The sequence below is a fragment of the Theropithecus gelada genome, chromosome X, assembly GCF_003255815.1.
Source record: "Theropithecus gelada isolate Dixy chromosome X, Tgel_1.0, whole genome shotgun sequence".
In the NCBI taxonomy this organism is placed as follows: Eukaryota; Metazoa; Chordata; class Mammalia; order Primates; family Cercopithecidae; genus Theropithecus; species Theropithecus gelada.
Window position 1 is genome coordinate 147,544,289 of NC_037689.1, and position 12,108 is coordinate 147,556,396.

Consider the following 12,108-nt stretch of genomic DNA (forward strand, 5'->3'; position numbering starts at 1 on the left):
AAAAATCATGACATCATAGGGTTATTTTAAGTGTAGTACCTACCATGTAATTGCTGAGAAAGTGGTAGTTCCCTCCCATATCCCATCTCAATGTATTGACTTTTGTATTCAAAGAAGACATTGTTGATTACTTTCTCTCCAGTATATTATTTACTTTAGGGTACTTTTCCTAGATGGGGATAGTGGCTTGCTTCCAGGGCTGGCCTTAACCACACCGTTATCAGAGCTTCTGGACTCCAATGACATGGTTACCTGGCTCACTCACTTGGAGAATACGGGTCCCATGGCTTCTGGCGCAATGACTTCACTATAGCTGCAGTTCTACCCTTTCCTTCCAACTGTGGCTCAGTGCCAGGATAGAAGGAAAATGCAAAAGAGTTTGGCAATATTTCAGAGAGAAGACTTTTAGCAGAAGTCATAACTTTGCTGTCCTGGACAGTATTATGAAGGCACTTTCCCACATACTCCGCTGGATCCTACCTTCATCTGCCACCTTTACTCCTGGTTCTTTCTTCTAAGAGGATACAGTAGTATATTTGGGTGGCATGTGACATGACAGTATCTCTTACTTTGACCTCCCATAGCATTTTAAGCATTTATTGTCTGTAAATTTTGTATAATTATATTTTTCTCTCTGAATTTCATGTATGATTAAAGTATACTAGTCATAAATCATTCAAGATAACACTAAGCTCTTCAATAGCAAGGGTTATGATTGAATAGCTCAGGGCCTGAACACAACCTGAGAACTGCTATTTTAGGGCATAGGATGAAAAGAGAAGTCAATGAAGAAAACTGAGGAGAAGTGAGAGAAACAGGAGGAAAAACAGCAAAATGGAGTGTTAAAGAACCCTGATGAGGAGAGTTTAGGAGAGACGGACAACAGGATGAAAGCTTCAGGATATTTTGGAGGGTTTTGGGCACATTTCATTTACAGGGTCATAGGGGTAGTGAAGTTGGAATCCAGCACTGTTCTCATCAGTGTCAAGAAGGGCAGGACCAGCTTTCTCTTTATGTAAACCCTCAAACTTTAATGGGCACTGGAATCCACAATCCTGGGCCTTACCTACAGAGATCCTGTTTCAATACGTAGGGCCTGGAACTCTGTATTTTAACAGACATCACAGGTAATCATGATGCTGGTGGTCCCAAAAGAAACATGGGTCTCTGGTTAACAAAGTAGTCCAAGGTTGTATTGGTAGTTTGACAGCCCTGTCAGGTCTTGTGATCAGCTAAAGTCACAAAGTCACAAAGTTAAAATGATAGAAGGGCCCTTAGAGGGATGATCTACCAATGCAACTCAATAGGGGCACTGTATTAGTTCGTTCTCACACTGCTATAAAGACATACCTGAGATTGTGTGATTTATAAAGAAATGTTTAATCGGTTCACAGTTCTGCGGGCTGTACAGGCTTCTGCTTCTAGGGAGGCCTCATAAAACTTACAATCATGGCAGAAGGTGAAGGAGAAGCAAGCACATCTTCACATGGCCAGCAGGAGTTGGACGAGGTGCAACACACATTTAAACAAACAGTGCTAGGAGGATGTTGCTAACCCGTTACAAACTACCCCCCATGATCCAGTCACCTCCCACCAGGCCCTTCCTGTAACACTGGGGATTACAATTCAACATGAGATTTGGGTGGGAGCACAGAGCCAAACCATATCAGGCACTATTGGAACTTTATATGGGACCATGCTTCCTTGCAGGGGACTGTTTCTCCTGTGCAATGCAAGATGTGTAGTACACTTTGTTCCCACCAACTAGACTCCAGTAGCACCCCTCAGCCATTCTGATGACCAACAAAATCCCCACCCCATATATTTCCTCATTCCTCTTAAGGGAGTAGTACCATCCCCACTGAGAACCACTGCCAGTGTAATCCCTTCATTTTGTTTGGGAGGGAAATGGGTCTCAGAGCAGGGGAGGGAATTCTTCAAAGTCTCTCAGTGAGCTCTTTTTGAAGTAAGATACTCTCAAGTCTGTTATTCTTCATCTTGTGTTTCTGTAACTAAGTTTGGGAACCTAAATGCAGGCTTGCCTCCCCAGTTGGGTGGTTCACCTTATTAGAAAAGATGGAGACCATCATCTTACTAGGTCCCTGTTGTCACTGACAATATCAAGTATTGTGCTGGCTACACACAGGCACCTCCCAGATACTCACTGAACTGAATTGAACCACAAAACCCTGTGGAGTTCCTTGAAGATGAACAAGATTCAGAACCCTCCTAGGCAGTAAGTCTTCTTTCAGGAGGGACCGAATTGTTTGTTTAGACTGCACTTTGAAGAGAAACACTTTAGCTCATTAGCATATTCTTAGTACGTCAAGAACATTCATCTGGACCCCGAGCCATGCTAGAGTGTACATGCCAGGAGGGCAGGGAATGTTGCCTTTCTTCATTGTTTATCTTCAACTCCTAGACTGGTGCCTGGTACATAGGGAGATATTCAGTAAATATTTATGTATGAAGAAATGGCTCCACCTTACAATAAAAGATTGTTTACTTTCTTCAGACAAGTATGAAATAAGCAAGTCTTTGCAAGGATTATTATATCCTTGGAGAAAAGTAAAAAGTAAATATGAGTTAGAAGAATATGAGTACATTGTATTTGCAAAGAAGATTTCTAAAATTCAAAGGCCTTTCTCATCTATTAAGGAAAAGGTAGAGAAATGTGCCCTTTTTGAACCTACAGTGACAGATGCTGATGGCTAGACTAATGTCCGCAGAGAGTGGCTGCTGGTGCTGTTGCTCAGTGCACCATCCCTTCCTCTGACCTGTTCAGCACTGTCAAGAGTGACATGAAGAGACCACTGATGGCCTGTGAGGAGATTCACAGATGGGGGAGCTGGGCAGTTAAGTGAAGGCATTGGCTCACACAGTCATTGGCTGTCAGAAAGTAACAGTAAATCAAACCCAAGAGGAAGAAATGTGACAGTTAGGGAAATATGGGTTTCAAACCCCAATGAACCACGCATGAGTGATCTGCTTTAACAGCACCAGGTAGGAAAAAGCGTTCAGGATTTCAACTGATAGAAAGACCAACAGTACCTAACAGGTTGATGTTGTTGCTCCAAAGGACTGATGTGACCTCAAACCACCTTATTGAAGGCTATTGCCTAGATTACAAGAAGCAGTGGTCCATACCTGCACACACCTGTTCTGTTTACTTCTTACTTGTGTTCCTGTCATACGAGGCACCTAGACAAATGAGAGTCCCTTCAGAAAGTTACCAGGATGTGGATGACTTTGTAACCTGGTTGTATAAAGAACAGTGGAAATAACTGGAGATAATTTACTTTAATATTATGAGAGGAGTCTGGGGACTATTATAGCAACTCGCAAAGATTTGAAGGGTTGACATGTAGGGCAAAGAACAGTCTGATTCGGTAATCTCCTGAGAACAGAATCAGCACTAATGGATTGAAATGCCTGCAAGTCAGATTATTGGGTCAACACAAGGGATAACTTTTTAATGACTATGCTATCCAAGACTTCAGTGGGCTAATTCATTTGGTAGTGAGTTCCTTGTCACTGGAAGAGTTCAAGTAGTGAACTGACCACTTACCTGGCAGGGAAGCCGTAGAGGGGGCTTAAACATCTGATGAGATTGAACTTCATGACTTAAAATCTCGTTCAAGCCTGCACACAAGCCTGTTCAAGTTTGGGTTTTGCATTTTCAAGGTGATAAGTGAATCTGATTCAATGTATATGAATATTATGTCTGTCACCAAGGTAAGGTAGAGTTATCATTTGGGACATAAGTAACCATCACTCTTTAAATACCTATCAGTGTATAGGTTTTAGAAAATTTCATCAAACCTCTTGCAAGAACATATGCTTAATGTGCGCTAAGAAACCTGATTATCAAAGCAGTTCCTCTACCAAGAAAGCCCCCTGCCCTTCCTAGCTCACCTTCTACCCAGCCAGGTATTTTCATTTATATCTGTGGGTGTCTACATCAGGTTTGCTCAGGACTAATTCACAGCAAGGTGAGAAGCAAACTAATATAGGTACCTGTGATTTGGACAGCATTGCTCTCAGGGTCAGGGTCAAGATCAAGGGCCTTACTTTGTTCTCTGGCCTGTCTTGTTTGCTTAGGTCAGGACAGTCTTGCTTATTTTCTGGCTGTTGAGCATCTTGTGCTGTTCTTTCAACATTTTCACTCTTCACAGTTGCTAACTTGTCTTCTTTTGATAGGTTCTTTTTTTTTGTTAAGACCTACATGATAAAAATGCAAATAAAACAGAAGTATATTCAGTGAAATGTAAGCCTCACCTGTCCTAACTAATCCTATGTTCCTTAATTCCCTCCTCCAGAGGCAACTGCTACGACTACCTTCTTTCAGGTCCTTCCGTAGTGAGTCTGTGCAAACATAAGCACTATGTAGATGTTTGTATGGTCTTAAAGCCTCCCATCTGGCTCTGCCCACCAGTTTGTGTGATCTTTTGCTCATCTTCAGCTCCTGCAATAGCTCATTTATTTGGAGCCAACCCTGTCTGCTAACCTGTGTTGGCTTCACTATTTTCTACTGCTCACCTGCTCTCATACTGCCACTCTGACTTGGTAAGACCTTAATCTGGGACAGGAAGAAGTAGAAATCATCATTTAGGAAGAGTAAAGCATTTCTAGTTTCTATTTCCATTCCATATTTTCTAGCCCTGTAAAATTAAATTATGCCTGTTCATCTGCTACTGACTCACTATATTCCACAAGCAAGCAATTTGCATTTTTCTTCACAGCAGCATCTTTCTCCTCAGGATGCTGTGGCAACTAATGTTTTAAGATTCTAAGAAAAAATCATAATAACAAAACCTTTCCATCCTAGGCATCTAAAAATTGAATTGTGACCAAAGCATAAAGAAATATTATTAAAGAAGCTAAACAGTTTACAAACTCAGCAATGCCATGTTGAAGATTAAACCCTGTAGGTTGGGAATTCATTTAGGGCACATTCGCATTCTGTGTTTTTAGACGTGGCTGCATGCACAAGTCACCTAACACATCCCCACAGAATACAATGTGTCAAAGTATTTAGAATGTGAGAGCATCACACAGATAAGGGAGCAGTTTTTATCTGGGAAGGTGAGAAAAGGGAGTGAGGGAGTAAATTGGCCCATAGAATTCTAGAGTTTGAAGGGGCCTCAAAGATGAGCTAGTAGTGTAGGCTAAGTACCTTTGGCTGCATCGCTACCAAGTGGTTGTCTAGCTTACGCTTTGAGTACCTCCACTGACAGCATGCTCTTTATATCTCAAGGCAGCTTATTTCATCAGGCTGCCCTATTAGAAAGCTTTTCTTTAGGCCATACCAAAATCTATCAACTAGTATTTTCTACTGCTTGTTCCTAAATTAAACTTCTTGGGGTCACACAGCCACACTAAATTCTTTGCCAGTATGAAAGCTCTTTATATATGTAAAAATAGTTTTCAAGTACTCCTGTCTAGAGTAAGCATTTAAAATTCCTTCAGTGGTCATCAAATGACATTGTTTCCTACCCATCCATCATTTTGGGCACAAAACCCTCACCTATGTAGTAAAATGTGTCAGTTCCTTCTCTTGTGTCTTGTTTTTGGCCTAAATAATTTCAATGAGATGACCACAAATTAAAATAATCTTGGAAAGGAATCAAATATGGAAGTATTTGAGAATGAGATAATAAAGGCAAGTCTGGTCATACAGTTTCAGAAGCTTATGTCTTTAATCAGTTAGGCTAATAATAGTGAGGCCATGAGCACAGACATCAAAAAACTAGGGATCACCCTCACCATGATCTGCAGAATGAAAATGTTAGGAAACCATAGACTCTGCAATAGGAAAGTCCTTTAGCAATCAGCTAATGAAACTCCATCATTTTATAGATAGGGAGACTGAGATTTGAAGAGGCCAAGGGACATACACAATGTCTCACAGCTACATTGGCAGAGCAAAGACTAATTAATCCATGTCTTTTGATTGCCATTTCAGTGCTTTTCTGTATGTGTTTTCTTAACTTGGGACACAAGCAACAGCCAGATAGTAAAGGATATCCTTTTATTACCTTCTCTCCAGTCACTGTTAACCAATTATATTTCACTCCAAAATATATTTCAAAAGTTACAGAGTTACATAAGAATGCTCTTAAGATTCTTGGATTGATCTCCAAAGCATCCCTGCCTTATTCACCAAAAACTTAGCAGTTTGTGTCTTTTTGAGTTTTGAATTAATGTGCGTATCAGTGAGGATAAGTCCCCATTACTATGAGGAATTTGTACAATGAGTGTCTAATAACATGGACACCACAAGGGAATATTGATAAGACATTTGAGAATAAGAAGAAAATATTGGCCAATAATGCATATTATTGTGTGATAAAACCCTGATGTCATATAATCATGTTATGGCAACATCAGTCTGAACAGAAACTCAAAATCGTTGAATTCCTCCAGACATGTGTGCAATGTACCTGGTTCTTCACGTGTACATTGGAAATGCACATTAAAGTGGAAATGGGGAGCTGTTGCTAGAATTCCAGGATATTGGAGACAGACGAAAGGTATTCACCCTGCAGGCACTTTGTGGATATTTTTAATTTGAAAAACAAGGACAATCCCAATGTCTAGATTTCCCATTTATGTAGTCTCCCAAAACATTTCAGTAGCAGATCTCCTATGAGTCTAGGTCCTTCTTAAGCTGAGGGTTCCCAAGTAGAAACTATACTGATTGAGATGAGCTATTGGCCTTATTTGAGAATGACCCAAGTCTGGTTCTGTCAGACTTGGGTCTTTCTATTTAAATTCAGGTATAGATGCTATTTTCTAGACCCCATTTTCTAGAAAATCTGTGCCAACAAAACTTTGAAAATTTGAAGACAAAATTAACATTTGAGAGAAAGGATTATAGAAAACCTGCTAAATGCCTTTTTAAAAATCGTCCCAGCCCTACTTTCCAATCCTATAAGATAGCATGCCATCACATATCTATGCAATAATTTATACTGTATTGATTTTATTGTCACAACTTTGGAAATCTCTGTCATGTGTATTTATGATGGCCCATAAATGTTTGGAATAACATTTAGAGACCAAGTCACTATTTGGAGTCAAGGAAATAGAAGGCTGTGTAGACAGATTAGAGCCCATTAATGGATCCAGTGTGTAGACCTAAGAAACCTGCCTAAGATAACTTCTCTTGAAAATTGAGTAACAGAAGCCCTCAAATAATAGTAGCTCAAAATGGAAGTTTAAAAATGGAAGGCTGTGAGCTGTGCAGCCCAAAGTGATGACTCTATTTGAAAGCCCTTATTTTTTTCCTGTCCAGGAATCCTCAAATGGTATGTTTGTAAAAGGAATTGACAAAAGCATGCAGCTATACTAAGCAGCAAGATTCTCTGGATGAGCAGATCACAGCTTTCACATATTAGCACGTCCTGAACATGTAACTCCCAGTTATAGATCTGGAGTTACTTGCATCATCAATTCAATACTTTGGGACTTAGGGCTCCAGTTGTATTGGTGCCAGATGGAGAATTAATATGTTGTCTAACTCAGACTAGTTAAGGGGTTTTGCTCCTCAGAGGGAGTGGGAGACAATGTGACTGTTTTGCTCTCATTTTCCTCATCCTGCATTAGAAACAAAGCAAAAAGTTGGCTGGAAGTAGTATTAGCATTGCCCACAGCTGTTGAACTCTGATTTAACCAGATGCCATAGCTATAGCAACGGGGAAATATTGGAATTTTGAAATTAACATGCTACTGAAAGTTGCTAAATATATCACGCTTTGTGGAGGGGTTCATATTGTAGGTATTTCCATTATTTCTCAAATGACAAAGTAAGTCAGGCTTTAGACAGGAAGTTAATTTATTATATATGGTGGTTGCTGAAGTCTCCCTTACTTGATCTATATCTATAAATAGGTTTTTTGAAAGCAAATGAGATAAATCAGCTTGATTGTCCAAGGCATAGATGGAAATTGGGGCTGTCATAAAGCCATCTTCAGATTTGTGTGGGTGTCGGAATATTCATCTTTGGGGTTTAGTGGAAAGAACCTCAGGCTAGGAGTCAGGAAACCTAAGTCTCAGCCTCTATGATTAAATTATTAGGTGATCTTGGGCAGATCTCAGGTTCCCCATTTTCTAAATGCCAGGCGTTGAGCTCTTCTGCCTTCCAATTCTAGGATTCTGGAATAGTTAGGTTTCTAATTCTCCCGGCTGTGGCTCTGGCAGGTACTTACTGACATCCTGTGAAATAAGAAAGAGACCCACATCCCAGGATCCCTGGATCAGAGTGGTGGCTGACATATAAAGAGAACTGTGGTTTCCCCCTATAGGCTTTTCCCTGGATAGGAAAGTGTTTTCTCCACTCAACAAACCCTATAATGGGCCTGTTGACTTCATGCTCCTTCACTCCTCCTTTCTCCGCAACTGGGCCTATGTGACTCCCAGAATGAGGCCCTGCACCTTACTCCACTCTACCTAGCAAGGCTCTGAGGCCCTACCTTGTAGTCAAGAGAGATCTGAAGGATCCTGAGTCATAAAAGCAGGTCATGGATGCGGTACAGCTGCAAGTTGTTCTTGGACTCTTCACCTTAGTCCTAATAAATAGATTCTTGCCACCTTCCTGTGACTGGCACACCTTGCCTTCTCTTCCATATCCAGGAGCTCATTACCTGTCTACTACCTACTTTCTGTTTTTAGGGAGCCTGGTCCCTACCTTGGCTTTGTACTTGGTGTTTTTTTCCACTGAGGACTGAAATTCTGTTGCCCTTTTCAGTCTTCCTGGGGTCTGGGCTTGTCCACTGCCAGAATTATCTGGGATCACTCATCTGCCTGTCCATGGAGATACTTGTCTAAGGCTTGTGTCCAAGACTCCACAATGCCTCATAGCCTACTAGCCAGCATAGCCTTTTGTTGCTTACTGTTGATCCTCAGTGAGACTGCTGGCCTGCCTTGCCTAGACCTCTGCCTGCTGCTTATTACCAGACCCTCTTAAGGTGTGCCTCATTTGCTCTGTGGGGACATTGCCCTGTAACTCATGTCTGGGCCTACAAAACACAGTTTATTAGTCTCTACTTCTCATCTCTTTTTGGAGACCCTAACCTCAAAGCCGTCAAGGGCCTGCCTAGTCTCTGTGTTTTAGATTTCCCCAGGCTGGTCTATTCTAATCCCAGCCAAGTTTTAGTTATAACTTACAAAGACTATATGGGCAGTCCTTGGACCAGGTTGCCCTGCCTGGGCCAGGTTTGTGGGCCCGTCTCTCGAGATGAAAGCTACTGTGTCTTGTTTCTCAGTCACTATGTACCAGTTAATGAACAACCTTGTAAAACTTTGCTTTTGATGACCTTGTAGGCTAAATTCAAGTTAATATTCTGAGGTGGATGATGAAGCAGAATTTTTGTGTCTTTGTAGCCTACCGTAGGTAGAGGGATGCTGTTGGGAATTTTTGAGCCATCCTGAGAAAATTAGGTGAAAGGTGAGAAATGCCTTTGTGATCATTTTGGAAGCTAAGTTGCATGTGAATCTAAGGTGGCATTGGTAGTGGTAGTAGTACTTAGTCTAGTAGTATTCAACTCCTTGCCAAGGCGCTTCTGGTTTAATGAAATGACCCAGAGCCTCAGCTCCATAGCAGGGTTGCGTGTATTGGCTAGCTACATGTCCTTGTGTTGAATAGAAGTGAGTATGTTATAAAAGGGCAAGTTTAGCCCCCTTTTGCTCTCTCCCTCACAGCTCTTGCTCTTCTGCCATGTGAGGAATCGTGTTTCTCCCTCTGGAGGATGTAGCATTCAAGAAGCCATCTTGGAAGTGGAGATAGCTTTGACTCAATGCCAAATCAGCTGGTACCGTGATCATGGACTTCTAGCTTCCAGAACTGTGGAAAACATATTTCTGTTGTTTATGAAGTATCCAGTTTATGGTATTCTGTTAGAATAGCACAAAATGAACTAAGACAGTGTGTATGTGTGTTTATGTGTGTGTATGCACATGTATGAGCATGTGCATGTGTGTGAGTTTGTGTGTGTATCTCTTATTTGTTCTGTCTGGATAACCATGACTGAAACAGATATCATGAAGATAGCAATGTGACTTTGAGCAGAGACAGTTGCAGGATTATGGAGAGCCTTGAGTGAGCTGTCATTATGAGTTCTTTCACCCAAATAGTCATAAAATATTAAGTAATATTTGAGTAATAATTAATTATTACTGTGTCTACTAAGTGAGCATATATTGTGCCATAGAGGTTGGTTGGCACAATTTCTATTGACTCAGATTTCTGAGATGCTAATCCAGAGCCTGAGTGGAAGTCTCTCATCTTCCTGTCAGAGAAACTTTACTCTCCTGAAGGGAGCACCAAAAGCTGGGTATCTTCCATCAGGGAATGGGGATCTGACTAGAAAAGGCCTCCAGTTCTGTCAGGTTAATACTGGGATCAAGAAGGACTTTTTACATTAATGGAGTCAATGCCATTGAAAGTTAGCATTCATTTAGTCCACCTCTTCATTGTGCACATAGGGAGAGTGAACTTGAGAGAAGAGAAGCCACCTTTATAGGCCACACAGCAAGTTGGTGGCACAGCCAGGCCTCACACTCACATCTCCTGACAATAAGTAAGGTAGAGAAGAAAGGAGAAGGAAAGAGATGAAGGTTGTTTGCTAGAAGAGAAGTCTGGATTCCCGTTATGCTTTTTCTATGGGCCATTTGGTGAGTAATTGTTCCAAAGTTTGGAAGTGTCCTATTTTTCATAGCTGGATAGAACGGAGAGAAAATAGAAAGGTTTAAAAAATAAAACGAAATAACATAGACAACGTATTTGTAAGGGCCCCTAACTGCTAAATTACAAAATTGAAAATGATCTGTATAGTTTTCATTGATGAGTAAATCTGCTCTCTGGTGGACTTCTCTAGTGGGAACAAGGCCACTGCACTCAGTCTAACCACCTTGAACAAAGGCCAGGTTTGCCCTTGTTAAAATAAAGGTACACTGCGCTTGCTGTGGGACCAGGCTTCCTTTTTTCTCTCCTGTATTTGTTCAGGAATTTGGTTCTGTCCCATGAGCATACTAAGTTGAATTGATCAATGAAAATGGCATCTGTGCTTTTTTGTTTTAACTTGACTTTGATAGCTTCATCCATTAAACTTTCAATGAAGTTGTAATTTCTTAAAAAAAAAAAAACCCTAAATTTTAAAACATGCTGGCAGTTCATAATTACCTTGGTGTGTATCAAGATGAATCAGTGAAGGTGACTCACTTTCCTTTGCATTTACTATTGTTGCTTTGTGCCTGTGTTTTCTGTTTAGGATTTATTAGTGTAAATCCCCCTTATACATCATTGAAAGCATTAGGATTTATGTAGTGTTAAATCCATATGAGGATTTATATGGAATTAAATCCAATCTAAGAGACACTGGATAACCTAGTAGGGTTTTGTACCCATAATTTCTACCGCTCTTTGTGGAAAAGCATTTCGTTACAAACTTTCATATTTGGGAAAGCAGTGTTCCACAAATGGCATCTATTATTGCCGATGTGGAGTGTTTTACTGCACTTTCCATGTAGTCCCTGGGCTCCTCACTGAGACGCATCCTCATGGCAAAGCATCTTTCATGGCCAGGAGGAGGACATTAACCTCCTCTCTGCTCCTTCCCTGTTTGGAGCACAGCACAGCTTTGATTAACTCTTTAAAGAGCCTTCTGTTTACACGCTCTCACAGATCTGCTGACAGTATTTGCAAAGCACATTGCAATTTTTGACAGCAGGCGCCACTGGGGTGGGGAAGATACTTGTCAGCTTTTTCCTTTGGTGACTTTCCTTCCATTTTTTTTTTTTTTTTTTTTTTTTTTTAATCTTTGGAGGGAATGAAAACTGCTCCAGGTTGCTTCTTGCTATTCTCCCCTTTTATTTCTTTTCTCTTCTTTGTCTATGCTTTTCCCCCATCCCATATACCAACTGATGCGGTGATTGAGTGACTTTCATCCATTCAGTCAGGTATTTACTGCGACCTACTTCATGCAAAGTACTGTACAATGTACTGAGTTTTTAGGGTTATTTCTGAGTTGTTGTCCCTTTTTAAATTATAAAAATAGTACATACTTACAGTAAAAATGCACAGTACAAAAGGATATAAAATGAAAAGAA